This window comes from Cyanistes caeruleus, chromosome 12, assembly GCF_971803275.1.
Source record: "Cyanistes caeruleus chromosome 12, bCyaCae1.hap1.1, whole genome shotgun sequence".
Lineage (NCBI taxonomy): Eukaryota > Metazoa > Chordata > Aves > Passeriformes > Paridae > Cyanistes > Cyanistes caeruleus.
In genome coordinates this window covers 10516426-10542417 of record NC_141712.1, presented here as the reverse complement: position 1 = coordinate 10542417, position 25992 = coordinate 10516426, and the positions used below count along the sequence as shown (strand labels likewise).

The following is a 25992-nucleotide window of genomic DNA, read 5'->3' as shown; positions in this document are numbered from 1 at the left end:
GGCCTCAATAAGATTCAGCATAATGGCCTCTCCAATTGTCATCACCAGTAATTACAAAATTAGGCAAAAAGTAGAAGGGTAAGAATACTTTTGCATAGATTCTTGATAAATTAAGTATCATTACTGAGCCTCTTGAAATTTACTCTCCCTGTATATCTTTATTTATCTAAATGTTCTGTAGTCCTGTCTTTCTCCTGGATTTTTTTCTCAGCTATTATGTAGCATTAAAAATTTGGCTCACAGGTGGAAATCCACAGATTTCAAAGAATTGGAAGTCTATCTATGTATTATTAGGTATTTACAAGCTAACAGTAAAAATTTTGCATATATTTGGAGGTTAGGAAAAGAGGACTCCCCCAGGTTTCATCGCATTACCATCCTGTATTGAAGCCTACATTGGATATACACACAGTATGAATAGATGTGTCAGAATACAGAACTGGACAATGCATTTCACAGTGTTTTACACTCCTTTCCCCAGAAAAGTAAACAAACACACTAAACCATCTTTGAATCTCTAAAAAGACATTGGGGAATCATTACAAGGTTCCAGGCATTCACTGCTAATGACTGCACTTAATTAGGGAATAAACTTTTCAAGTTTGTTTTTTTTTTACTTTATGTAGATTTGTAAATTAGTGTGTTCCTTAACTATGTTAAATAATTATGAGAAAATGAAAAGACACAGGAGTAGTTTTAAAAAGGATTTGTTATTGTGAGTCCCTAGACTGCATTGTAGCCACAAGAGATATTATGAATTATCCAAACCAGAATGGAACATCAATGAGATTTTTGGCCTTGGATAATTTAAAGACTATTTTAAAATCCTGTTATGGGAACCTTTCTACTTGCTCTGAGTCAGTTGCATGATTACGTTGTGGCAGTTAAATAGAAGAATGTGAAATATTAAATTCTTATGAGTTTCCAGAATAGTCCAGCTTCTGTTCCTTTTTGGAGTATATAAGAATTTGACTACATAAGGGTTTTATGGTCTTGGAGATGGGCAGATCATAGCTGATCAAGCAGATAAATCTTTGGGTTTGATATGATCTTACACAGTGAAAGCACTAAATCTGTGAAAACCTGCTTTTTGCTTTCCAGATTTTGGCCCTCAGTACTGAACAGTAAGTTAAAAATCTGCCAGTTTTGTTGGCAGGTGGGGAACCCCTCCCCATTTGGAGGTACTGCAATCAAGTGGATTTTTAACTGGTGCAGCACATCTTTATTTACAACTTGTAAAGTGTGTTTTCTTCTAAAACTTTCCATGTGACACAGCTTTTTATATTATATTGCACTTATAAAATTTCACCAAACCCTTATGAATTTAAAGATAATTAGTGGTTCAAAACACATAAGACATTAGGCCAGAAGTGTCAAAAATGTCATGAAAGACCATAAATCATAGTATACTTGCATTGATCCCTCATATAGTTAGTTTTTAAATCATCTCTTTAACACCTTGTAAATGTACAAACAACTATGAACCCAAGGGAAACTTTAATATGTTTTTTATACATATTTTAATTTCATCTCAAAGTACTGGCTGCATAAAAATTAAGTCAGACTCACAAAACCTCATTGATTTCCTCTGGATAAAACCCATCTGTCCAAACTAATTTAGAACCTTTTTGAAGCCGTAAAGTTAGTCATGCAACACTGAGGTCATTATGGACATCCTGTACTGTAGGAACTCTAGTGTAATTTTAAGAAGGTAATTTTGTTATATTTACTGTATTTAAATACAGTGCTACTTTTAAGGAACAAAAGCCTTACTGTGTAACTGTATTGAAAGTAAACCAGAAGCTGTGAAAAGTGAGATCTGTTCTTTTCCTTGTGATTAATGCACCTTTCTGCCAAAATTGAAACTTCTTAACTGAGCTCATTTAATACAAAGTAAACGAATTCTGCTCTTTGGATTTGATCCGCTGGCTAAGCTCTATAGATAAGGGTCTAACAGTGAATAGCTTTCATTCTAAACAAAGGATGTTTTGATAGAAAGGTCAGAGCTAAGGTCTTTTATATTGTGATAACAGGAAAGGGAAATGACATATTAATGGCAATTCATGCCATGGTGGTCTGCTGAACATGGTGGATCCAAAAGAAAAAAAAAAAAAAAAAAAGGCTGCAGTGCTATTTATTAAAGACATCAGTTTTTAATTGGTCTTATTTTGAATGACAATTTCTTTCATTACAGTTGGCAAGACAGCGATGCCAAAATGTACAACACTGCTACCACAGGGAAGATTGAAAAAATTGTGTGTATTGATCTGGATTCTGCCCTCGAACATTTTGCTGCCAACCAGAATATTAAGCAGGCTTAGACCTTGCGAGTCACACTGGTAACAAATGATGATCTGTAGCTAATTTTTATAATGCGATAGTCTTTAATTACATGCTGAATCACTTGAATAGGGCAAATAAGTTTAAATTAAGAAGTTCTCACTGTGGCTCAGGACACGTACATGGTGTTCTGTGCTTTGTGTGTGTTGTTAGTGATTTGGGGAGCAGGGTTTATATAGCAGAATAGAAAACACTGAGTTTAAAAACACTTCTGCACATTATAAAAGATCTCTGAACTATTATTCAGGATTGATTCTACCATAGAAATCTTTATTCTGAGATAAACAAAATGATGCAATTTGGCAAGGCAGTCACTTCAGTGAAGACACTAAAGCAGTTATTCTACTCCCCTTCCCACCCTCCCAGCCCCCTCCCCACCCTCCCAGCTCCCTCCCCTTGGGGCAGGCTGCTTTATCTAGAGCCAGCTGATGTTATCTATAATGCCAGCAGCTTTTTACACATCCACGTTGAGTCCAACAATTTCATGACATAGGATGATAGCGAAGGTTCCCAAGTCACCTAACGAAGTCTGAATTGAATTGCATTTCTTTTATGCTTAGTGAGGTATCAGCACAGAGAACAGCAGGATCAAGTATTCAAGAAGCAGTGTAGGATGACAGCACAATAGTACATTTTTCCTGTTCATGCCTCACATCTCCAAAGAGAAAACTTCCCTTTGCCTGCTTCCCTGCCTCCTCCCTTGAGATGCATTCCGTAGTAGTCAGTCACTTTGCATGTCAGCATGCAGCTGAACTGGAGATGTGATCCCCTGCTACCTTAGCCACGCACTGTAACCACATTCTCCTTTTCTAAACTACCACAGCACAAATAATGTCATTATATTTGCTTGTAAAGGTCTGTCAGGCACTTTGATGACACCAGATAATTCTGAAGAGCATCGCATAGGAAAGGATACCAGAAACCAAACAACCCCCACCACACTCATGTCTGCTATTTAAACAACTTTCCACCCCCAGACAGAAAATTAGAACCAGTCTCATTCCTTCAGACTGGGGTATTGCATCCTATCTCTCTGGATAATTGTTACGAGCACACAAGCCCATGATAGACATGCTTTGTCATGCCATGTCATCTGGAAGCAGCTGTGGGAAAGTTCTTCTATAAAAAAAGCGGCACACAACGGATTTAAGCTCCAGCAGAGAAATACAAGAACTCTAAAAATGCTGCTTCCTTAGTAGGGAAAATGTGTGCCTCCAGGTAATGTAGTGTAAAGGTAGTTACACACCCAGGGTGCACATGAGGTTGATGTGAGCCAGCTATTAGGCAAGAAGCATTAGAAATTCAAATAATTAATTCCTCCTTTCATCATCAGTATATCTCTTTGTCCAGTGTCCATTTTCTTGTCCTGGTGCAACCCAGCTCAAGGGCTGTATTATTCCTCTAGACAGTGAAAATATTGGACCTTGGACCAATATCTTTTCCTGAACCTTGACAAAATCCCAAATCAATCCCTAGTCATGATCAACCTCCTCTCCTCATCTCCTATCATCCCAGCTGAGAATTCTCAAATATTAGGCACTGCCATCCAGTCACACAGTTCACCAGCTATCCCACCAAGAAAGGAAAACATCTGCTTAAAAATTATATTCCTTGATATCTTTCTATTTCAGTATTTCCTCCTATTTGCCCATAGCATGGTGTATCCCTGCCTTTCTTGATGTATTCTACAGTGGTGTGGAAACTTATTTCAAATGACTCTTGCTTGGGTAGCCAAATACTTTACCAAAGTGTGGTTGCAACATATTTATCTTTTTTACTCAATGACACTAAATGATACCTGAAAAAATAAGGTATCAGCTAACATTTTGCTTTAGAGAAAACCTTTAAATGAAAAAAAAAAAATCTGTATGCTAGTGAAATATATGCAAGTGAATAAATGTGACATCACTTTGAAAAATTTTTAAGTTATAAAATAATAAACAGGTCTTTATGAGATAGTTAAATTTTGTTAGATTTTAATCTAGCCATGGAATGAAAACAGTTTCCCATTTTGTAGTGTGTTACCAAGTAGTAGTAACTTCTTTCAAAATCAAATTTCTCCCTTTTAATAGGTAGCTATTTAAGTACCATGGAAACAAGGCAGTAGTGTTTTCTAAAATGTTTAGGAGTTCTCTGAATTTTTTTCAGTTCTCATTACAAATACGTAATTTTGCTCCTGCATCTGAGCAATCATGCTTCAAAAAATAAACCTGATATGATGAGCTTTTACCAGTGACAAAGTTCATGAAAGTAAATAAATGCATTTATTTGCTACTTAAACTTTAATTAGGAGAACAGAATACATGGGAAACATGATTTGAGATGTGACTTGATTGTCAAATAACTTCTTGAATGCCACAATTGCAAATTATTGTGTGGTTGTAGGTGACATCAAATACAAGATTGCTGTGAAATTCAGTGTGTTGGTGCATGTAGTGTTTCCTTTCTGTCTGTGTTCTAGAAGATGGAATAGACATCTTTGGAAACCATGCTGCTCTTGACAGAGCTGCTAATTGTACAAGACTGATTTGGATCAATATGATTAAATGATGGACAATTTGTTCTTCCAGGGTTCCCACTTCACTCTGTAAACTGGAGAAGAGTTCAAGCAGAGCTCAAGGGACATGTAAGTAAAATTCTATTACATACAAGAGTGGATTTAGTCCTCAGACCTGGCTCTGTCACTTAGAAGTAGCTTTGCAATCTTCACTCATCCAATCACTTTGCAGGTATAAACTTGGATTTTCTTCAGGAGTCTCTTTCACTAGCTGAGCTTCTGCTCATAATCTTTTTCTTAATAGTAAAAAAAAAATCCAGTACTAAAATTAATAATGAAGGAGCAATGTGCTTGAAGCAAATATGTCAAGAAATTACTTTCAGTTTTTCTGAACAATGAAAATAAAGAGTGAATTCATTTACCCCATCTTATTTTTTTTTCCTGTCATAACACTTCGTAAAATTCTTGCCTTATGCTGTCCTACCCAATGTTTATTTGTTTCTGTCTCTGAGGGATAGCTCATATAAAAGAGGAACACACTGGAAAAATACAATTGTTCCCTATGTTCTCCAAAAAGTCTTGTTATGCAAGGTCGTCTTCTAAAATACATCTGTCACACTCTATGAAACATTTATATGGCCTCTGTTTTCATATTGCACCATCCTAATGCTTCCCAAGATATATCTGTGATACAAGAAGGTACTACTGTCTCTGTTTTAGTGAGGGGAAATTAAAGTACAAAGTGCCTACGTGAATTGGCAAAATCACAAAAGAGGCCTATGGGGGAGCAGGAAATTGAATACCAGTCCTATAGCTTAGCCAGTGTGTCAGCCTTCTCTTTGAAAAGAATAAATGGTCTTGGAACTACTGAATGGCTGTTGAAATCAATATGAAAAAAATAAAAAAGAAGATGTTGGCTTTTTCCATAATTTTGGATCTGAGATGTTTTTTCAAAGAACAAGAATAGACAGATCAAGCAGAACAAGTGAAATATTTTAATGCCATAGAATTCTGAAGAAATCGATGTAAATCACAGTCAGATGCATATACTTATGTCATTTATGTGAATATTTGTGTATATATATATATACATATGTATATATATGTGTGTGTATATATATATATGTATATATATATATATGTATGTATGTATACATTCTATTTCAGAAGAGTTATCCTCCCTCCATCACTGCTGACTTTATTGTTGAAGACATTTTCTGTCAAGTCAAGAGTAAACTCCAGAGTTTTGTACAATGTCTTGCTGATGAAATATGCCTTCTTGTCCCATGATAGTCAATACATCAGGCATATCTTACACTTTACTTTTTACTTACAACTTTATTTTTTCGTGCTACCTACATAATTGATTTCCATTTTTATTGAAAGGATTCTCACAATTAAAGAATCCACACATTCATTATCAGCTCTCTTTCCAGTTGTAATCTACAAATATAATGCTAATATTGCATGTTCTTCAGGATTTCAATTTAACAACCTTATTTAAGTACATCAAGGTTCTGAAATGCCAAGACTGAAACAAAAATCAAGAGGCCAGAACATGGCATATTTCTGTGATATTCAGTTCTAATTATGAACTATGTCAAGGAGGTTTGGAGTTACAAGAGTGAAGTCATTAGCCTGACTGTCTATAACCTATTATTTAATTACAGTGTAACACTGAAGATTCAATTACTCATATTTGCTACTCAGGCAGAGACATTTATGACCAAACAGAAATTCTATATTCTGTGGTTTTCCTGACATTTTGTTCTGCTGTTCGCTACATGTTGGAAGCCATGATTACTAAATTGTTTGCTAAATTCAGTATAAAGTTTAATGAATTAGAGAAATATACTTTACCAAGAATTATATTTGACAGGGATGAGACCATAACAGTATTGGTGTGAAGAAGGAACAGAATTTGGGAGTAGAGAACTTCCTACTGTGAAATGAAGTGACTAGGAAGAAACAAACAAAAAAATCTATACTTTTCCTTACCCTGGTTTTTCTTTTATGGCTCAAATCAGAAATAAAGATAGATGAACTCTTAACGTCTTTGCAATGAAAATGTTTTGAAACTTTATTAGAATTTCATCTTCCTGTCTTTTTGGGCCATTTATCATCTAGTTCATTTCAGGCAATGACAGCTCTATAGTGATCTCCTATTGATGTGAAAAGAACTTTTTTCGGTGTCATGTCACTCAATCCATCTATTTTTATGTTTTTCGGATTTATTTACTAAAATATATAAAATTTAAAGCTCTTCAAAATAATAAGAATATTTCTGAATCAGTTTATTCTGTTCTCATACACCTTAACTTTCAGACATTATTTTATATGAAAACTTTACATGTGAGTTACTGCTGTAAAATGAGGATGAATTTTCCAACTAAGCAGAACCTTTTTAGTGTTGCAAAATACCAGTAGCTTTAGTGGCCACATTTATTTGATGTCAAGAAAAAGGAAGAGGATTACAAGTTGGAATAATTAGTATTAGAAACTAATCTTCATGCTGAATTCTAGTGGAAATGAATGGGTGAGTTTTTGAGAGAGGGTTTTAATCAACCCTTTTATAAATAGTAAGTCTCTTCACCTCCTCTGCTTAAATACTTATCTTTTTCTTGTCAGACATTTTCTTTTCTTTCAGACTTTGAACTGGTTCTTCCAGTCATAGCAAAGGACAGTTTAAGCACAAAAATAAAATCCAATGTCTTTGAAAAAAACCCTGAAAGGGAAAAGACAATTCCTTTTACAAAACATGTGATACTCATTGTAATGTTGAGAGCAGAATTAGCATGTTCAATGGACATCACCCCAGCCCAGTGCCAGTGAATGAATAAGCAATCCCTGAAGCAAAATTCATGACTTTCTAGAAACTTTAGCTGAGTGCTGTAACAAATTGGATGTTTGAATTAGGCTTGTAAGGGATACATCAAAATTGCCTGAACCTTAGAGCTCAGTAAATTGTTCAGCTCCACGATAAGACACTTTGGTAGAGGATGGAAAGGATATGATAGACCCTTGAGAACATATCAAATTTAGATCAGTGACATTCAGCATGATGAACAGCTCAGTGGTATCTGCTTAAGTAGGCAGATATTCCATTCAGTTTTATTTTATTTTATCTTAAAAAGGCAACACTTATCTGATACCAGAAACTTGACATCATCATTGATACTACATTGATCTATAGAGATCAGAGAAATTAGCAGAAATGGTCTAATGTTTTTAACACAAAAATGAGGAAGTGTTGTCAGAGCTTTTAGAAATGTATGTAAATTATGAACTACTCAATTTTCAATCTACAAATGCTTTTATTTAGAGGAATAATTACAGCTGCCAATGTGCTAGAAGAATAGTTAGTTTTCTCTTTCTCAGCTATTTATCTCATTGTAATAAAACAGCACTTCCACCCCTACAGGTCAGTACTGATATCATATCACTGGTAATAGAAGCTACTTCTGAATCATATGGAAGATCAGTATAATCAAAAATCAATGATCTAAACTGAGGCTGGTTGTTCTATAATGTGGTTTATGTAATTTGATAATGCCAATCCTAATGGAGTTAAATATAATCCATCGAAATTTCAGGATGCAAGGGTCAATAGGGAGTGCAATGCTTCACTTCCCAGCAATTACCACTTATTACTGGGGCAGTGCTTTTGCTTTGCTGTTCTGCTTGCCTCAATAAATAATATTTGGAGACCCTGCAGCTGCAGTCAATAGAGTACAGTTTTATTGTCACAGCTTCATAGTCAGATCAATACCAACTCTTCTGAGACACGGGAGAGAACCACCACACGCCACTCTAATGAAACCATGTGTTTTTATGATTCTGAAATTATACATGTTATTCATTGCTCATGCTTAATGTCACTGTTGCTTTTAATAGGCCCCTTTTGACTAAACTTTTATGTGCCCTTCACATGACATTTATGTGTACAAAGAAAGGGAATTTGTGTTCTTAAAATGAGTTATAGTGAACCAAAATTGCAAACATTTCCTGATTTTTTTGTGATGTCGAGTTCAGTTACAGCATTTCCCTACATTGCTGTTTCAGGGTTTGAGAATAAACTAGAAAATAATAAAAGTGTCTAAGTGGACCTCATGCTGCCATTTAAAATCCACTGAAGCACAATGCAAACTTCACTCAGGAGTGTGATTCTGCATTGGTTAAAAAACTCAATCATTTTAAAATATGTCCAAAAAGTTATCTGCAGCTTTATGAAAATTTACATGTTATGGATTACTCTGAAAACACTGGACTCAGTTTGGCTGTGCAACCCTAAAAGCTCAAAAGATTTAAAGAAAGAAGCTGTGTGAAAGGAACCTGGGCTCAATTCAGGAAGAACATTTAATATGCAAGTTAAAGTATCTTGTGTAAACACCAGTAGTGCTGTGAATAAGCATTAAGGAATAGCATTATTCCATGGAAACAATTTTCTTTACAATTATTTTTCAACTATTATTTGTATTTTTTACATCTCACACCAGTGATGATTTGTCACAGGGTTACACCAATGAGGTGATCAGTCATTTTCATTGGGTTAACATAGGCTTCTTTCAATGAATGCTTTGGAAACACCAAAAACTCAATTTTTGCTGCTGTTAAAAATCCCAGAAGATGTATAGACACTGAAAGTCTGTTCAATGATTTAAAGTCAGGTAAAAAGGGTGAGGAAGGATTTCAACATTTCTTTAAAACAGAGACCCTCTTTCCAACACCTTCAGGAGGGAGTTTTCCTTTGCAGTAGCATAAATATTTATAACACTCACCACCACCTGCACAATCATCCCCATAAACTGATATGCTCTCATAACTGCTGGTAATGAAACGTGTTTGAGGCTACAAGCCCTTGGCAATGTGTCTGTGCAGCGCAGACTTTATCAAAACAAGAGCACCAACAAGCTCCAGCCACTGCTGTGGCACAGCCACTGCCTATTTTGAGGTGTTTTCTTTCCCAAACAGGCGTCCCCAATGTGTGTATATACCTATACAAAACTAGAGGAAGCAGAGTTGCTGCCCTAGAAACAGAGTCTTGGGATTCCGGTTTTATTCTCATTTTTTTCCCACCAATTTATTTTTAAACTTTTGGGAACTTTAGCAGAAGTTGCCACATGAAAAACAGAACATTGATAACTGATAATTTTCTCAGCTTTGAGATTAATGAATGAAAAATGGCATCTGTGATATATTTTGAGAATAACATTTATATTTGTATGTGTCCAGACTTTTAAATAACCATTTTGGAGCAGAAAATGTATAATTACCTCATTTTAGAATAATAATGATTGTTCTGTTTGGGACACCTAAGTTACCAAAGCAAAGTTTCTTAACTACTTCAGGAACAATTTGTGATGGCTTCCAACTTTTAATGATTCCAGCACAATTATGAATTTGAATTATAATGTCAAATCAGAAAAAAAAAATAATAATAAATGTCTTAATTTCAAATCTCTCAAGAAGGTATGATTACTTAAAATCATATCTGGGATCCAAAATTTTGTTTATAGTATATGAACAGTTTTTGTGGTTTTTTTGGTCATCATCCAGATTCATATAGTTTCAAAACCTTATAAAGGAATAAGATATAATTCCAGATTTGCAATAAAATTTTGGCAGAACAGACATTCACCTTTATGTTCAACTGTAAAAATCTTCTCATTGTATATATATATCTATATAAAGGCAACTAGTTTTGCACACTGAGGACATAACCTGGATAAAGACCATACAATAATAAAAGCTGATCTCACTGAAGACAATAGAAGTCTCTTCCTCTGATTACAATGGTTATTGGATAGGGTCCTAAAGGAAAATGAAGGCATTTATCCAACGAAGCACTTAAACATGAGAATAGTCTCAGTTAAATCTCATTGAAAACCTCTTAGTTTTGATTTCAGTGGGATTATTTGCAGGGTGAGGAATGGCTCTATATGAGCAGGGTTAACAGAATGAGGCCTCTGGAGCCACATACCTGGAGCAGAGCTTTGTGTCAAGAAATGCAGAGCCTGTTTCACCTTGAAACACTCGCAGTGCCTGCCCTAGCCCGGCTGGGGCAGAGCTGAGGAGGAGCTGCCAAGCCAGGGCATGGAGTCTCACTCATCACTGCTTTCCCAGGAGGGGCTGATCCCTGTGCTACACCATGCACAGGGTGGGGCTGCTCCCAGCCTCTCACCACCTTAGTTCTGCTGCTGGACCTGTTGGGCCATTCAGACAGGTGCTTATTCCATGCCAGAGAGCAACCAAAGAATTGAAATGTGGGACTTCTCCCATGAAGAAACCTCCAGACCCTCTGGGTAACAATTCTCTGAGCACATGATAGGACAGTTCTGTATGATAGAACAAGCTGAATTTTAGCAAGATCACACATGACAGCAGATGGGAGTATATGGTTTAGTTATGAGTTTGTAAAGGTGAACAAGAAAACACAGCTTATCCCTACATAAAATCTAAGAGTAGGATATTATTGCAAATTTAAAATCATTATTTTTTTAAGAATTGACCAAGTTATTCCTTAGTTATCAAGAGAAATGCACACAGTATGTGTAGAGATTTAAACTAAGCACTATTGTCTCTTTAAATTGTCATATATAGGCATAGATTATTCAATCAATGAAAATGGAATAGTTAGAAAAGTTCTGCTTCAACAGTACTTGTATCCTTGACATACAAATCTTACAGAAGAAACGTAAGATGAGGAGACTACATATTAATTGCTGAGAAGAATCCAAGAGCACAACAGATACCTTTTAGTGTGATTTTTATAACTAATCACTTGGTAAATGAGATGACTGATGCCTATGGAAGTTGTACCAATATTTTTTCCTGATAGAAACATTTTTAGGTGGAGAAACACTCATATATTTTATGAAAAAATGTTATTGAAAATGGCTTTGTCTTGGGAAATGAAGAGGATCTTATATTGTCACTGAACATATTGAAAGTTACTAAAGACTATGGGTTAACTCCTTATGGTTCTCATTTTAAATGTGTCAAAGCATCACTAGAACTAGATAATTCATTACAATCCAGTGCAGTTAAGCGCCTCATAAAGTTAATATTCAACACTTGTATTTACAGCACTTTCACTTAAGTAGGTTTTTAGGCATGTTGTTTAATCCAAACTGGTGTTGACGCAATTATTTCATTTTACCTTGTGTCAGCGTCAGATAATAACATTTTTCTTTATTGAACGTTTTCCCCAAATCAGAGCACTTACTCATGTTACAGCACAACAGAACAACAACTGAAAACACACCAATCCCGTTGGGGAGGACATGACATTTATGAAAGAACCAGAACTTTCAAGCCTTTTTCTTAGTCTTCCATGAAATAATATCTCTCTTCTACTTTACAAAAAAGCACAATATGGGACTGAGACAGAATTTCTTTTTTTATAGTTATTCAACTTGTGTTTTGCTATATAAGGGATTTACAGATTTCCCATGCTTTTCATAAAATCACCAGAAAACAGGCTGCAGTTTTCCTCTTCTTTACCCATACAGTACATAGAAGACAAGAAAATATAGTCACACCAGGAAATGTATAAATTATTGCTACTGTCTCACCTTTCTCCCCCAAAATAAAAATATTTTGACAATTAAGGGATATCCAGGTTGCCTAGATTTTGTTTGTGATTCCTACCACAATCCACTTCATCCTTTTCCCTGTAAAACTGTAAAAAAAGAAAACAAACTAATAACAAAACTTCCTTTTAAAAACAGGCAATGGCTCTGATCTTTATATTGTCTTTTTATGATACAAACATTGAAGAAAAATAATATCTTAATATTTATAAAACTGTAGCATATGATTTAATTAGATAGATGAAAGTAATGACTAACAGTGTTAGTGAAGTAACTATGGCATGAAAATATGTGTGAGAATTTTTCTAGTAAGAAGAAATTCTTTTTTTGGTACTTTTGTTTTAAACTACTGTTGTTTTTAATTGCATCAACTGGCCTAAAAAAGATATTGTCACTTCTTAAAGATCCTATTATGCAGAAGGAATAGTAATAATGATGATAAAGTGTCTTTGAAATGCTTCTTGGAATTGTGTAAAATTATGTTTGAAAATGTTTGAAAAGAAATAGATGTTTGAAAAGAAATAGAATTATAATTTAGCTATAGTCCATTGCAATTATTGCTTGAAGTCACTGACAATTACATATGATTTGAGGGTGTGCAGTTACACCAGTTCTGGAATTAATTCACGCATTGGTTGTTTTATGTATACTTTGTGATTCTGTTCAGTGTCACAAAATATATTGAAAACTCTTAACACCTTTTAAAACTCGATTCACTTCTGATGCAATAACAGAGATTGGTCCAATAAAGTAGAATGAAAATCTATTTGTGAACCTTTTTGCTGAAGTATATTAAGAAAAAAAAAATCTCCTGTTATTTGAGCTTACCTTATAAAATGTTTACATGCCATTAAATAGTACTAACATCTCCTGTGTAAATTAAATGGGCTGTGATGTTCCCTATGTCCTAAAAAGCAGTAGTACTTGAGGCTATAAAAATACCTTCATGTAATAAATCAAATGCTCTGCTCCTAAAACTGGAATTATAAAAATAAAGGGACAAAATCCCAGCCTAATTAGCTTGTCTGTACAAGCATTGCTCTGCAAGCACTATAAACAAAAGTATGTTTAAACTACAGTAGTTCTGATCACTCAGCATATTTTAGAACTGGGGCAGGAGGGAGAATTTACTCGTTAGAATAATTTTGATAAATAATTTTAAATTTGTGTGCCAGTTTGTTATTTTCCTATCTATGTAAATAAAAAGTAGTGGGTAACACTGATAGTATAGAATTTTGACACAATGATCTAAATTCAGAGGGGAGGCAGGAAGTTGAAGTAAGTTGATCCTTTTAATACTAACTTAAAATATTTGCTTTCATCCACTTACTAATGTGTATGTTTAAGGTGGCCTAACCTGGTACGAAATGTTAGGCAGAGCTAAAAACCTTTTTCTTCTCAGCTTGCATGTTTCTGCATGCCATGATAGTTTCTGACTTTGTTACATTCCACTGAGCCTTTTGCAAATAAAGTTTGCCAACATGAGACTTTGGCAAACCTTTCTGTTTTCATTTAATTTACTTTTGGAAGTATTTTTTGCTTTAGCTGTATAGAGAAGTAGTATCTTTAGACAAACCTATTCTACAGAGAATAAAATATATATTGTAGTGGCTGAGGGGAGCTCACCTGAACCATTTTATCACCTAGGACCATATTTCTGGCTGCTACAAAATTAAGCATTACCGAAATTTAGCTAAGAGATGAAAGAATTATTCCAGCAAGGAATAGCTGCTTTATGGGCCTTTTTTTTTTAACATTGAAACTTAATTGGATATTAATTTAATCTATATGCAGTAGGTACTATGAATATGACATGTTCTTATGGTTTAGGTCTCACCTAGACTGATCTTTAGATGTGTGTTTATTGACTATATCCCCACAAATTGTACTGTTTGATGTTACAAGCGTTCCCACGTGTGTCAACGGTATAACAAAGGGCTGGGAGGCTGCAGGCTGCACTGCTCTCTGTTTCCTTGAAGATGAGCACACAAGTGCTCCAGATATAAAGCCAGCTTGTGTTAGCATCCAAGAAAAATAAACTTGAGCGTGTAATTCTTTAATGGTACAAAAAGATTGAAGAAGATGAAAGCAAATCTCCCCTCTGCCCACCAGGGCTTTGTAGAACCTCTCCTTTTCTCCATCCTGTTTTCCCACCCAGCAGCTTTGGTGTTGATCTCAGACCCTGTGTGATGCACAGACACCCCGTCCTTGTCCCTGCACGCCCCACAGGCCTGGGAGGCCCATCCCTGTCCCACAGTCCTGCTGTGGGGCGGCCTGAGCTGCTGGCGCTGCCCAGGCCCCTGTGTCCCCACACTGCTGGCACTGACCCCAAACCACCCAATCCCCCCCTCCGTGGGCTTCCCTCAGGCCTCAGACGTGTTTGTCTCGTCACAGGGCACACAGCAGCAGGCTGGATGTCCTGGGAGGCGTGTGGGGCTCTCTGCTGGCACGGCCGAGGCGCAGGCAGTGCCGCGGGGGCCGGTGACCCCTGTGAGTTCCAGGGCGGCCAGGAGCCACCTGGGCGGGGCTCGGTGCTTCCAGCGCAGCTGGGGGAAGCCTTTGGAAGGTGAAAGTTTGAGGTCTTAATATCTTTTACATGTGTAAAACTCTAATTTTACCAGCAGTGAGTACTAATTTACTTGTAAGCAAGCTGTGTTTATCTGTGCATACTGATATTATTTGTCCAACAGCATGCAGTGTGTGCACCCTGCTGCCCTAGCCCAGAGCTGCCTATGAGCTGCTAGAGGCAGGAGGGGCTGCAGGGATGTGCAGGCAGGAGCCAGGGAGGGGCAGGCAGGGAAAGGAGACAAGACCGGGCCTTTTGGCAGCAGATCAGATCTGGGTGGATTAATTGTATCGTGACGCTTTGACACGTAATTTAATTGTGTGCTTGTAAGTGAACAGGCAACTGCTGTAGTTATGTTGTGGGTAGTGCTCTCGGTGTGGCAGAGCTTTGAATTCATTGATATTTTCAAATAAATCTGAGAGGAATAATGTGCTTCTCTAAGATAATTAAATTCCTTTTACCTTGGAAATCATTATCTGAGAAAACAGATGGAGTCTTAACTGTTGAGGTAACTTCAAATGTGCCTTCTTGTTGTCCTGCTTGGCCTGATGCATGTGTGTGTGATGGTAAGTACAGTTGGTGAAAGGCATTATTAAACTTCACAAGTGAAATGTGTGTCTTGGATGACCCAAATAACAGAAACCAGAGGGAAAAACATGTAGAAAAGCATGGAGAAGTGAAGAGGCCTTTGATCATGAGGGAGGTGGAGATGAGGAAGGGGCATAATGCTCTGTGTTATGAGCTGCAGCTGGCTATGAGAGCAGACTGAGGTCTGTGGCGGCACACCTTAGCTTCTGTACATTGATAGTGTTCTTCTTGTGTGCCTGAATACAGTGGTGCTTGATAATTTTAATGACTTGTTACATGATGCTGCAAATGTGATTCTTGATTAACTTATGTGCCCCAGCACTCAGTTGTAGTTACAGTCCTTCCTGTACATTTTCCACTGGAGCAAAGCCGAGTATTTGGGTTGAATTATGGATGAAATGTTGCTAGCCAGTTCATTTCTAGTTCACTATAGGAAACCTGAGACATCATCAAATGTGTATTTCTTAATAGGAAGCCCTGTATTATTTTCAGGCAAATTAAATTTTAACGTTACCAAAAAAACTTGACCTGTCCTTTATAGAAAGTTATACTATTGTATTGTTAGGTGGGTTGTGAGAATGTGTATTGATGCATGGATCTCAATTATTTTAATTCCATGACACTATCAGGAACAGGCCTATGACTGTAATAATGCAATTCTCTTTAACACAGTCTGTAAAAATGCATTGATTTTATAGCTCCCCAAACTGATTACATTAATATCTGTGCATAATTAGTTTACACATTACTAAATTACTGACAGATTAAAAGTGAAATAGTGCAGTTCATACATGGTCACATAACTGCCAGAAAGGAAATTAATATGGATTCAAATGGTCCTTGGAGACCTGCACTGAAATAGCAGAAATCTATAAAGACTGCTTGCGTTAGGAAATTTCCATCACCAACATGTTTGTGGTTGATGCTTTTCTAAGTCTGTTAATATGGGTAAAAATTTAGTACAGGAAATGATGTTTGAATGATGCTTTTACTGTTAGCAGCTCAAGAATGTGTTTATTAAAAGTAAATTCCTGACTTAAACGGCAATTACATTGCATGTGAATATGAATTTTTAAATACCTTTTTAAGTGTTCCTAATGAAGTGGTAGTAGCATAAAGTAGCTACTACTTAAGATGCATTTGCAAATTATATTGGTTTTAGAGACTTTAAAAATTGAGAACTTTTGGTGCTTCTCCCTCAGGCCAGACACACATTAAAGAAGATAACCCTGTATTAAAACTTGATCTGTTTATGCAACCTCAAACTCCTCCAGACGATTTTCTGTTTTTAGAAGAGTTTGGCATAAACTGTGCATCCCAGCTTGATGCACAATTCATAGACAGTCTACAGGCTTTTATTTTTTGGATATGTCTTGTTGAAGACTGGGTTAGTTGGATGCCAGTTCAAGCTATCATTATGGAAAGAACTGTAAAAAGGAGAAAGTTGTGTAAAGATGATTCTTTTGCCTTTTCTTTTTTGTTCATTATCTCCTCAACTTCATTAGACCTGTGGGAAAAATGGCATTAAAAAAAAAAGTGATAGACTAATGCAAGAGCTACTTTTTGTTGCAGACTTTGGTGAAGGCTGGGTGTGACCTCAGTGAAAGGGTGGCATTCGTTAGGTGAACAGGATGGCAAGGGTGAATTGTCACACAAAGAGCTGCAGCCAGATTTACTATCTACAACTGAATACAAAATGGAAATGCAGATGAATTTAGTCTCAGTTGTGTCTCTTGAGGCAAAATGCCCTCCAAGGTCAACCAGCATGATGTGCATAAGGATCTAGTTTCTTGGGAGTCTCAGTATTTATAGATTCTATTGCCTTTAGCAGAAGCTGTGGAGGTTGGTGGCTGACAACTCTGAAGCCATATTACAAAAGCAGAGCAAATTTTGGGGAGAGAAAGATTGCTGCTGCTTCCCTCCCTTGCTCCTTCTTTAGTTTAGCATTTAGTTCACTATTTCTTACTGTGCCTCAGAAAAATAAGATTTATTTGTTTATAGAAGATTTGGGAACACAGTATTAAATATGCCTCTTTTTTAGTATTCCAGTCATTTCTACAGTGGGTTCTTTTTTCTTTATTTTCAAAATAACTACTTTTTGTTTTTTTAGAAACATTCTTTCTTTAAAAAGATTATAGAATCATAGAATGGTTTGGGTTGGAATGGGCCTTGAAGAACTCTTAGTTCCAACCCCCTGCCATGGGCAGGTCCACCTTCCACTACACCAGGTTACTCAAAACCCTATCCAACCTTGCCTTGAACACTTAGAGGGATAAAGCAGCCACAACTTGTCTGGGCAACTTGTGCCAGTGCCTCACCACCCTCAGGGTGAAGAATTTTTCACTTATAGCTAATCTAGATTGAACCTTTTTTCAGTTTGAAGCCATTAGCCCTTGTGTCTCATCCCTATATGCCCTTGTAAAAGGTCTCTGTGGTGGAAGTCCCTTTCAGGTACCAGAAGGTGCTCTAAGTTTTCCCTGGAGCCTTCTTGCCTGCAGTCTCAACAACCCCAACTCCCTCTGCCTGTCTTCACAGAAGAGACCCTTCAGCCTTCTGATCATCTTCAGGGACAAAGTTTAAATGATTGCTGTTTAGATGTACCAAGGTTTCATTACGGATAAGTTATTGCTTTTGCTTGAATTGTAATGAATATGTGGCTTTGTTAAACATGGATGATGTTTTGGTTCGTGATTTCACATGAAGTTGCCTGAACATTGCATTTGGGAGGAGATAGCTATCATGTTTAAGTTAACAATTTTCACATTGTGATCCATTTCACTGAAGTAGTCATTGTGACTTGTTAGAACTGTATTTATGTTTATGTTTGCACGGTAAGTACTTCAAATTCAGCAGTCTTTGCTGGAATTAATCACATGTACACGCCAATTTACTTTCTGAATTTGGAATTAAGGTGGATCTGCATGAAACATGATGATTTTGTTTGTAAGTATTTTTTGGTAAACGTTTCCCTCAGTTCTAACTGGAGCAGTGAGATGCCATCTGGGAGGTCTGCCAGGTTTCTGCAGTTGGCAGACCTGTTGTCTGTTCCTGTGGCACTGCTGCTCGTCTGGCTGAACCAGCAGGAAGCGCTTCACTTCTCGCCAGCTGCCATGGCACTTACTGACACATTGGGCTTGCGGACAAAGCAGTGGCCAGAAATTCTAGGAGGAAGCAAGGACTGCATGTGGATCTAAGAGACCTAACTTTGTGGAGCTTCATTTTTAGTATTAGATACTGGGAAGCAGAATGAAGATGAACTGTACTTTTGTTTGTTTGTTGTTCTTAAAAATAATTTTCAGGAGTAGAGACTTCTGTTTTCATGGATAGGAAACTTCTGCAAGGTAGAGCTGTTATTATTTGGTGTATTAACAAACACATACTATGCACCAGGATTATTGGCACCAAGTCAGCCCTGTGCTTGAATGATGTTTCAAGTGAAAAGACGCAGAGTTACAACTGCTGTAACTTCCTTGTTTAAGGCAGAATTTGGAAACAGCTGTAATGCTTAATATAGTCTAGATGTAGTTTAATTATCAGGTAACTTTTAAGGCATAAGGTATTTAACATCACCAACTATCTTAAAATTACTTTGTGGATCTTGAATACTTTTTTTTGGAAATGAGTGTACCTTGGTAGTGTTATTAAGAATTGAGTAATTCCTACTTTAGCTTCACATCCAATAAATCACTCTAAATGCTATCCTTGATATACTTTTCAAAGTTCCTTTGATTTTTAGTGATATGTGTGTCCTGGAATTATTATTTTTTTACCAAAGAGAAAAGTTTTATTTACATACATTGCATGTCTTCACAGTTAGTGTAATGCAATAGGAGGCAGGATTAGATTAGTACAGTTTTACTTATTACATTATCCATCTCTGACTGTGGGTCTTGAAGTTGTATCTTTTCTACTAAGATGAAGCTGCACAAAAACAACAACAAAAAAAACCAACAAAAAACAGCTTTCCACTTTTTATTTATTATGAGCTTTACACTGCTAATGCAGAGTTAAGATTTCTTAGAAGCTGGTCACAAAGACTGTTTCTGTTTAATGAGGTATGTGAGTGTCGGAAGAATTGTGAAACATTAGACTGCAGTTTCCATAGATGTTAATTTGACATTTTTACAGGAGTATTCTTTTTGCTTGTCTGTATCAAACAGATCTGTAATTAAGTAATTATTTTGTTTTAGAATTTCATTTGCTTCAGAACATTCTGGTTTTCATATGGTCTCTTGTAAAGCTCATATAAAGGTTGCTGCATTCACATTGTTTGAGCATCATTGTTTTACCAGTTCTACTGGTTTCTTCACATGTCTTACAACTTTGTGGGTTTTCTTCCCTGTATTAACTTCAGGAAACCTAAGATCATGAAAGCTGAGTTTCTTACAGAAAGGGGGCAAATTGAATTGGCAGATCAGTATTTGCTGCTAAAGTTGCAAAGCTTTCCCAGGTGATACATGATTAATGTACTCCTGAATGGCTCAGACTTTCAATTTTCTAAGTAGAATGATCTTGAAAAGTGTTCTGGCTGGCAACTGGATCATAGTGGAATAATCTTTCCCATAAGAGTATTTGCATAAATGCGAAAGTAAGTAAGCACTAGGGAGATCGCTCTGGCCTTGCACTGTCCCCTCTTCCTACCCCAGTTCACTCTGTGGGATCTATTTCAAAATTTCTTCTCTTGTATTATGTGTAAAGTGAAGGCTCCTGATCTTTTTCTTACCAAAATAGTGATAGAAAATAGAAGTGTGCTTCTGTTTATTCCAGTATTGAAATTCCATACTTGGGTCTGTGTAAAACCATATTTACAGCTGTTTGGCAAATGGATGAAGGAAGTTTGCAGCCTAAGTAACAAACTGCACAGACATAGGCCTCCATTAAGAGCTGCTTGTGTGAGCATATCAGATTTCCTGGCATGTAAACCACATAAAAAAATAATATTTGATATGCTGTAAATCTCATTAAAGCACTGAAATGAACCCAGGTATTTTTTTTATATATTTTCTTTTACTTAACAACATTTGTAGCAGTACTTTCAAATATATGGCTTCTTTCTGTGTATTTCTGCATGGTAAGGAGAAAGTGTGAATACACTTTATTCTAGTTTTTTTCTTCCAAAAATATACTTATAAGATGTTGTGCCATTCAGACTCCTTCTCCTAATGATGCTGAATATGCATCAGTACACAACATGAAGATACAAAGTATAATTTTAGAGGCTCTAATTATATTATGAATTCAAAGCACACTGCAAAAATTATTTGAATGTTTTCAAGAAAGTCGAAAATCCTACAACCGCTCCACTTCTACTAAATCCCTGCTCCTCTGAAACCAAGAAAATGAATATTCAATATTTTTTTTCCATTTGAGTCCCTTGACATACTATTGATTCACTTTATTTTCCCAACAATTTCTGACAGATTTCCCAATGTGGATTACTTTTGTGCTTTGATATTCATTTTGTGACTGCCTTTGAAAAGCACATAAAATTAGAACTGCAGCAACCTGTTCACTGGAGCTACAAACCAATGAGCACAAGCCTTGGCATCACTGTGTTCGCTGCTACTGGTGTGTGCAATGGACTTTCAGCATCCAATATGCTGAGTATTAACTGATGGCAGAAAGTGTTGAAGCTGTAGGAATTAAAGAATTCATTGGCTTATTATTAAAAAAATATAACACCTTAAAAAGCATGTTCTTTCCAGGTTCCTTCTCTGCATGGTACATTTCTGTTCTTTTTGGTTGGGACACTTTAAGCACCCTTTGGGTAGAACTGGCCCTTGTCCATTGCTTGATGTTCCCTTTTTGATAAGGGATTCCTTTCATGTGGAAGTAGGTCTTCTGATAGATTACTCTTAGACATGGAAAGTGCATATAAATTCTGAAAATTCTTGAAGCTGGCCAGTCCTTGCATTAATACCTGTGTTGGTGGTGGAGGAGGAGAAGGTTGACCTCAGGAATATGATTTCTGTATAAATGTGCATCTTGAATTTTCTGCTAGTGAAGAATATTGGTTTTCTTATAATAATGGCCTGGACTGGGTACAAGGTGTTTTCTGCTCTGGATTCACATAAAATGGGTTTTCACCAGGAAAATTCAGACTTGTGTTTCTTGGACCCAACCCTCTTACCCAAGATGTCTGGAAGTGGATGGTGCAGCTAAACACCATGAACAGTCAAATTTTCCACCCTTCAACAAGGACTAGTCAAATCCTGCACCTCCACAGTAACTGACAACACTTGGTGGATCTGTGTGTGGGTTTTTTTGCTGTTGTTTTTTGGTTTTGGTTTTGGGTGGATTTTTTTGTATTTTTTTTTTTTTCCTACCTGGTTGACTTCATAAACCTTTAGCAATTTGCTTAATCTGAGATTAGCCTGGTATGAAGCATGACATTTTGCTTGACTGGATAATAAGGAACTGTGCAAGCAGTTGAGTTAAAATTAAATTTGAGAACTGAGAATTTCGACCTATATATGTTTTCAGTTATTTTAATATTTTTTTTTTTTTTTTTTTGCAGATTTGGGAGCATTTATGAAAACACTGGGAAGATGCTCTGAAGGTGAAGGAAACTTCCTAAGAGATTAACAAAGCATTAAATAATGTAATTTATAGTATTTTAATAACTGAGATGATCCAGGTCCACTCTTCTGGGGATACACGTTATAGGAACACCACTTTAAATGTAAACCAAAATTTAATACCTGCAGCAATGTGTTAGTTAAACAATCAAACAGAAAAAAGTTCCACAAACAACAAAACCACAGTGTGATGCCAGTGTCTGTGTGTATAGCAGGCCACAACAATGTTAAGCTGTTCTGTTTGATCCTGATTTTCAAAGCTTTTTAAACTTTATTCTTATTGGGTTTTTGTGCTCAGATTTTTAAAAGCCTTTTTCTAGGTAGTTCCTTCAATTTTGGAACCAGATTCAATGAATTAAGTAAAGCCATTAAAATTTAGTATTTCTTTTTAAGCTTATTTATGAAGGAGGTTCCAAACTGGATTAATTCAAATTACTACCTTGGCAATGCACAAGCACCTAATGCTAATGCCATTACTGAGAGTTCTCCCTTGCATGGAACCTGTATAACAGTTATGCTTAGGTAAAGTTTGGATCCCTGGGTATCACTATGATCATCTAGCTATAATTTAATATTTTAATTTGTCATGTATTCTAAGTCAAAAAGAGGAAACATTTAGCAACAGACATTTAGCTTTTAATCCATAAAATACACAGTTATTAAATTGGGCAAAGGGTAGGAATGTGTAGGAATTCAAGGAGGGGAAAAAAATCAAGTGGGATTGGTCTTTAATTTTGGAATTGAAATACCATCAAGATACTATAGTGAATAATTCCATTTCTTCAGTTTCTGGACCAGGTCACTAAATTAAAAAATTGTTTTCTTGAACCCTAAAAGCTAACATTTGCATAGAAACAAACTCCTTGTTCTCTTTAAAATAGGAATTTTTTCTGCTTCGTGATGAGAATATTAAGACAAGTCATCCTCAAAGGTCAATTCAGTTTTGTAGACATCTAAATGAGCTTATATTGACCAACAGCAGCTGCTACTGTAGATTTAAAATTGCTGAGAACACATACAGAACTCTGAGAGTGCATACAGAACTTCCAAGTCCATGGCTCTCTGCTGTTTTCCAGGGTGGTGACACAGAAGTGACAGACCAGCTGTGCTGACAGTGTGAAGGGTTGTCTGTGCATCTATTGCTAAAAACTTTTTGATTTTGTCATTCCAGAATAAATGTGGTGGAGAGCTAGAAACCTGAAAGATATTTCAGTTCTGTGAGCCCTAGGAAAATAAGCAATGGTTAGAAGAGAAAGTTCTTATTCCCCTGAGAGGGAAGAGTATAATGTAACATCAGCCTTTATTAGAAGCCAGGGAAGCCACATGAGCTATCCACCTTGGGGCAAAACTCTACAGGAAAGAAGGATTTATTAGTTTTGCTCCTACAGAATATGCTTGGTTTGGTTTGGAATCACATTTCATTTACCTGAGGTAGAAACTCCTATCACTGTGGGAAAAGGACACAACCAGCACAGAAACTGAGTGGCTAGATTAAAAAACTTGATATAAATAATGCTGTCAAATGTGCATGCTCTTGTGGAGAAAAGGTGGACCACATATTTTCATTCTTTTATTCTCTCACCTGTATGTTCACAACAGTTTCTCCACAAACAAGCTGCACTTTTGGAAAGTAAATTGCTCATTGATATTGTCAGAAGGTAGTTTACTGTCTCAAATCCAGTGCTGGTACCATTAGGTTATTTCTGAGGAAGTTTACCCAGCCAACCTCCTGCTCTGAGCAAGAGTGACTTCCTACTTGGACAGAGTTCCTAATGATTTATCTGTCTGAATTCAGTAATTCTCAGAAGCTGGAGATAATATAATCCCTCTAAATGTCTGTTCTAATTATTAAAACCTATGTCTTCTAAGGCCTGCAAGATTTTCTTCAGAACTGCTACCTACTAAATGGTCCTAAATCTGCATTACTTCATGAAACTGATATACCACAAGTGTTTTCTGTGAGCATTTTGTTGTCCCATTTTTTGGCTCGATGAGATCCCTTTGAATATAAAGTTCTTCCATCCACAATTTGGCATCATCTGCAGTCTGAAAACTGCACTTCTGCTTGGTCATGTGAAATGCCACTTGGATTTATTGTCTGGACATATGGAAAATTAGTCTGATTTGAAGTAAATATTGCATCAGTCAATAGGATCTACTAAGTTTCTATGGTGGGAAAATCATATCTAGTAAAGGAGCCTGGTAAAGACTTTCTGTTGTAAACTCTCATGTACTGCTCGAGTATTGTGACTTAAATCTGTTCAGGAAAATGTAACAGCATAGATGTTACATCAAAAAAAATACAACCATTTTCCACTGTCCTTTCCACTTGCTGTTTTTCTGCACAGGAAATCTAAGAGAATTTAAAGATGTGTTTTAGCCATCACTCAACGCTTTCGTTTTCTCCCTTCTTTCTTTTTCATGTTTTCTTTTATATTTTTACAAATTCCTTGAAATGTGAATTATTTGCTAGTGTCCATTGCTACCTGCTTGCAAGGAACTACCTTCTTATTTCTTATGTTCTCATGCAGATCAGATTTCAATACCCAATCATTAATTTAGCATGAGAAGGATTTTTTTTGTGTTAACACAACTAGTAGCACACTTTCATAGGTGAATATGCTCAATATTTGAGAACTATTAGTACTAAAATTATTCTTTTTGTGCTAATCTAAAAATAGGAAAATATTTTAAACCGTACTATTCTTTCTGTGTTTCTATCAGTGTCTTTTTTCTAGCACACTGTCAGAATTTTCTTTTAAGAAAATATTTTGAAAAGGCACCTGCTTAATGTCATTGGAGGCACTAACTCAAATGGAACTGTTAAATCTCTTATTTTTATGAAATAGTGTTCTCAGAGCTCTTGCAGTAATGATCTTAAATTAGGTGATAGCTTAAAATAGGCATGGAATGACTGCTTTAAGGCACCATTCTATCAAATGGCTAAACATTATAATACATTTATCTTAAAAATGTCATTAGAATGCCTAATAAGATATTGTAGTTTATGCCTGCTTATGATTGTTTGCATAGATTTAGCCAGGCTGCTAACATGCTTAAACAAGTGCTCATATATAACCTTTACAGAACTGTGGCAGTGGTTATACAAAAAATCAATATACTACGCTAGGATATTGAAAAATAGGATTTTCTACTAGTTAGATGCACACCATTAAGTAAGGCTCCCAGTACCACCCTTGTTACTTTGCCTGTCAGTTTTTTTTCCAATCTGTAATATATGCTCACAGAAATTTGTGACAATTGCTCTGGCTCCCTGTGTAAATTTATTTTCCATTTTGCAGGGTATTATTTTTATTTTTCAGTTTGAGGGTGTTTGGTTTTGTGAATGTGTGGGGCTTGGGTGTGGGTGTGTCTTGTTTTGTTTGTTTAGGTTTTTTAAGGAGACCGGCATGTAACGAATCCTGTGGCTTGATCCTTTCAGGATCCTTTTGTAGAAAATTTTACTGGGTCTGCAGCCTGTAATGGCAGCTCCTTCTGTACACAGGCAAGGTGTCTGTAAACATAATAGAAATAACCAGGCTGGAAACAGATGTCATAGTATTAATAATAAAGTAGAATACACTAGTGATACAGTGCAAACCAAAGTTAAGGGTCTGTTGAGCGGAGACAGGTCTAGTGGAAGGTGTCCCCATCTAAAATAGGGGGTTTGGAACTGGATAACTGACCCAAAGCATCCTGTGAGTCAGTGTTCAAAGTAAAACAAATCCATCCTAGCCTCCAACTTCTGTGACCAGTGCTGAGTGCTTTGGAAACTGCACCCAGTGGTGGAGCTACTTTTTGACTTTGTATTCTAGATTTTCTTTCCTACAC

General features: G+C 36.3%; 1 protein-coding gene across 5 annotated transcripts in view; it reads left to right on the top strand.

The window, feature by feature from the left end:
• The window catches only part of LOC111934607 (uncharacterized), a 370779-nt gene that overhangs the window by 191761 nt on the left and 153026 nt on the right, over nt 1-25992 (top strand). For 3 of the 5 annotated variants that reach the window (XR_015275211.1, XR_015275209.1, XR_015275210.1), the window contains exons 1-2: nt 14683-14995; nt 22101-22142. The gene's annotated coding sequence lies outside the window, so the exon portion shown is untranslated. Of the gene's footprint in view, nt 1-4910; nt 4967-14681; nt 14996-22100; nt 22143-25992 lie in introns of those variants that run through there. The other 2 variants (XR_015275208.1, XM_086847082.1) reach the window with 2 other exon arrangements.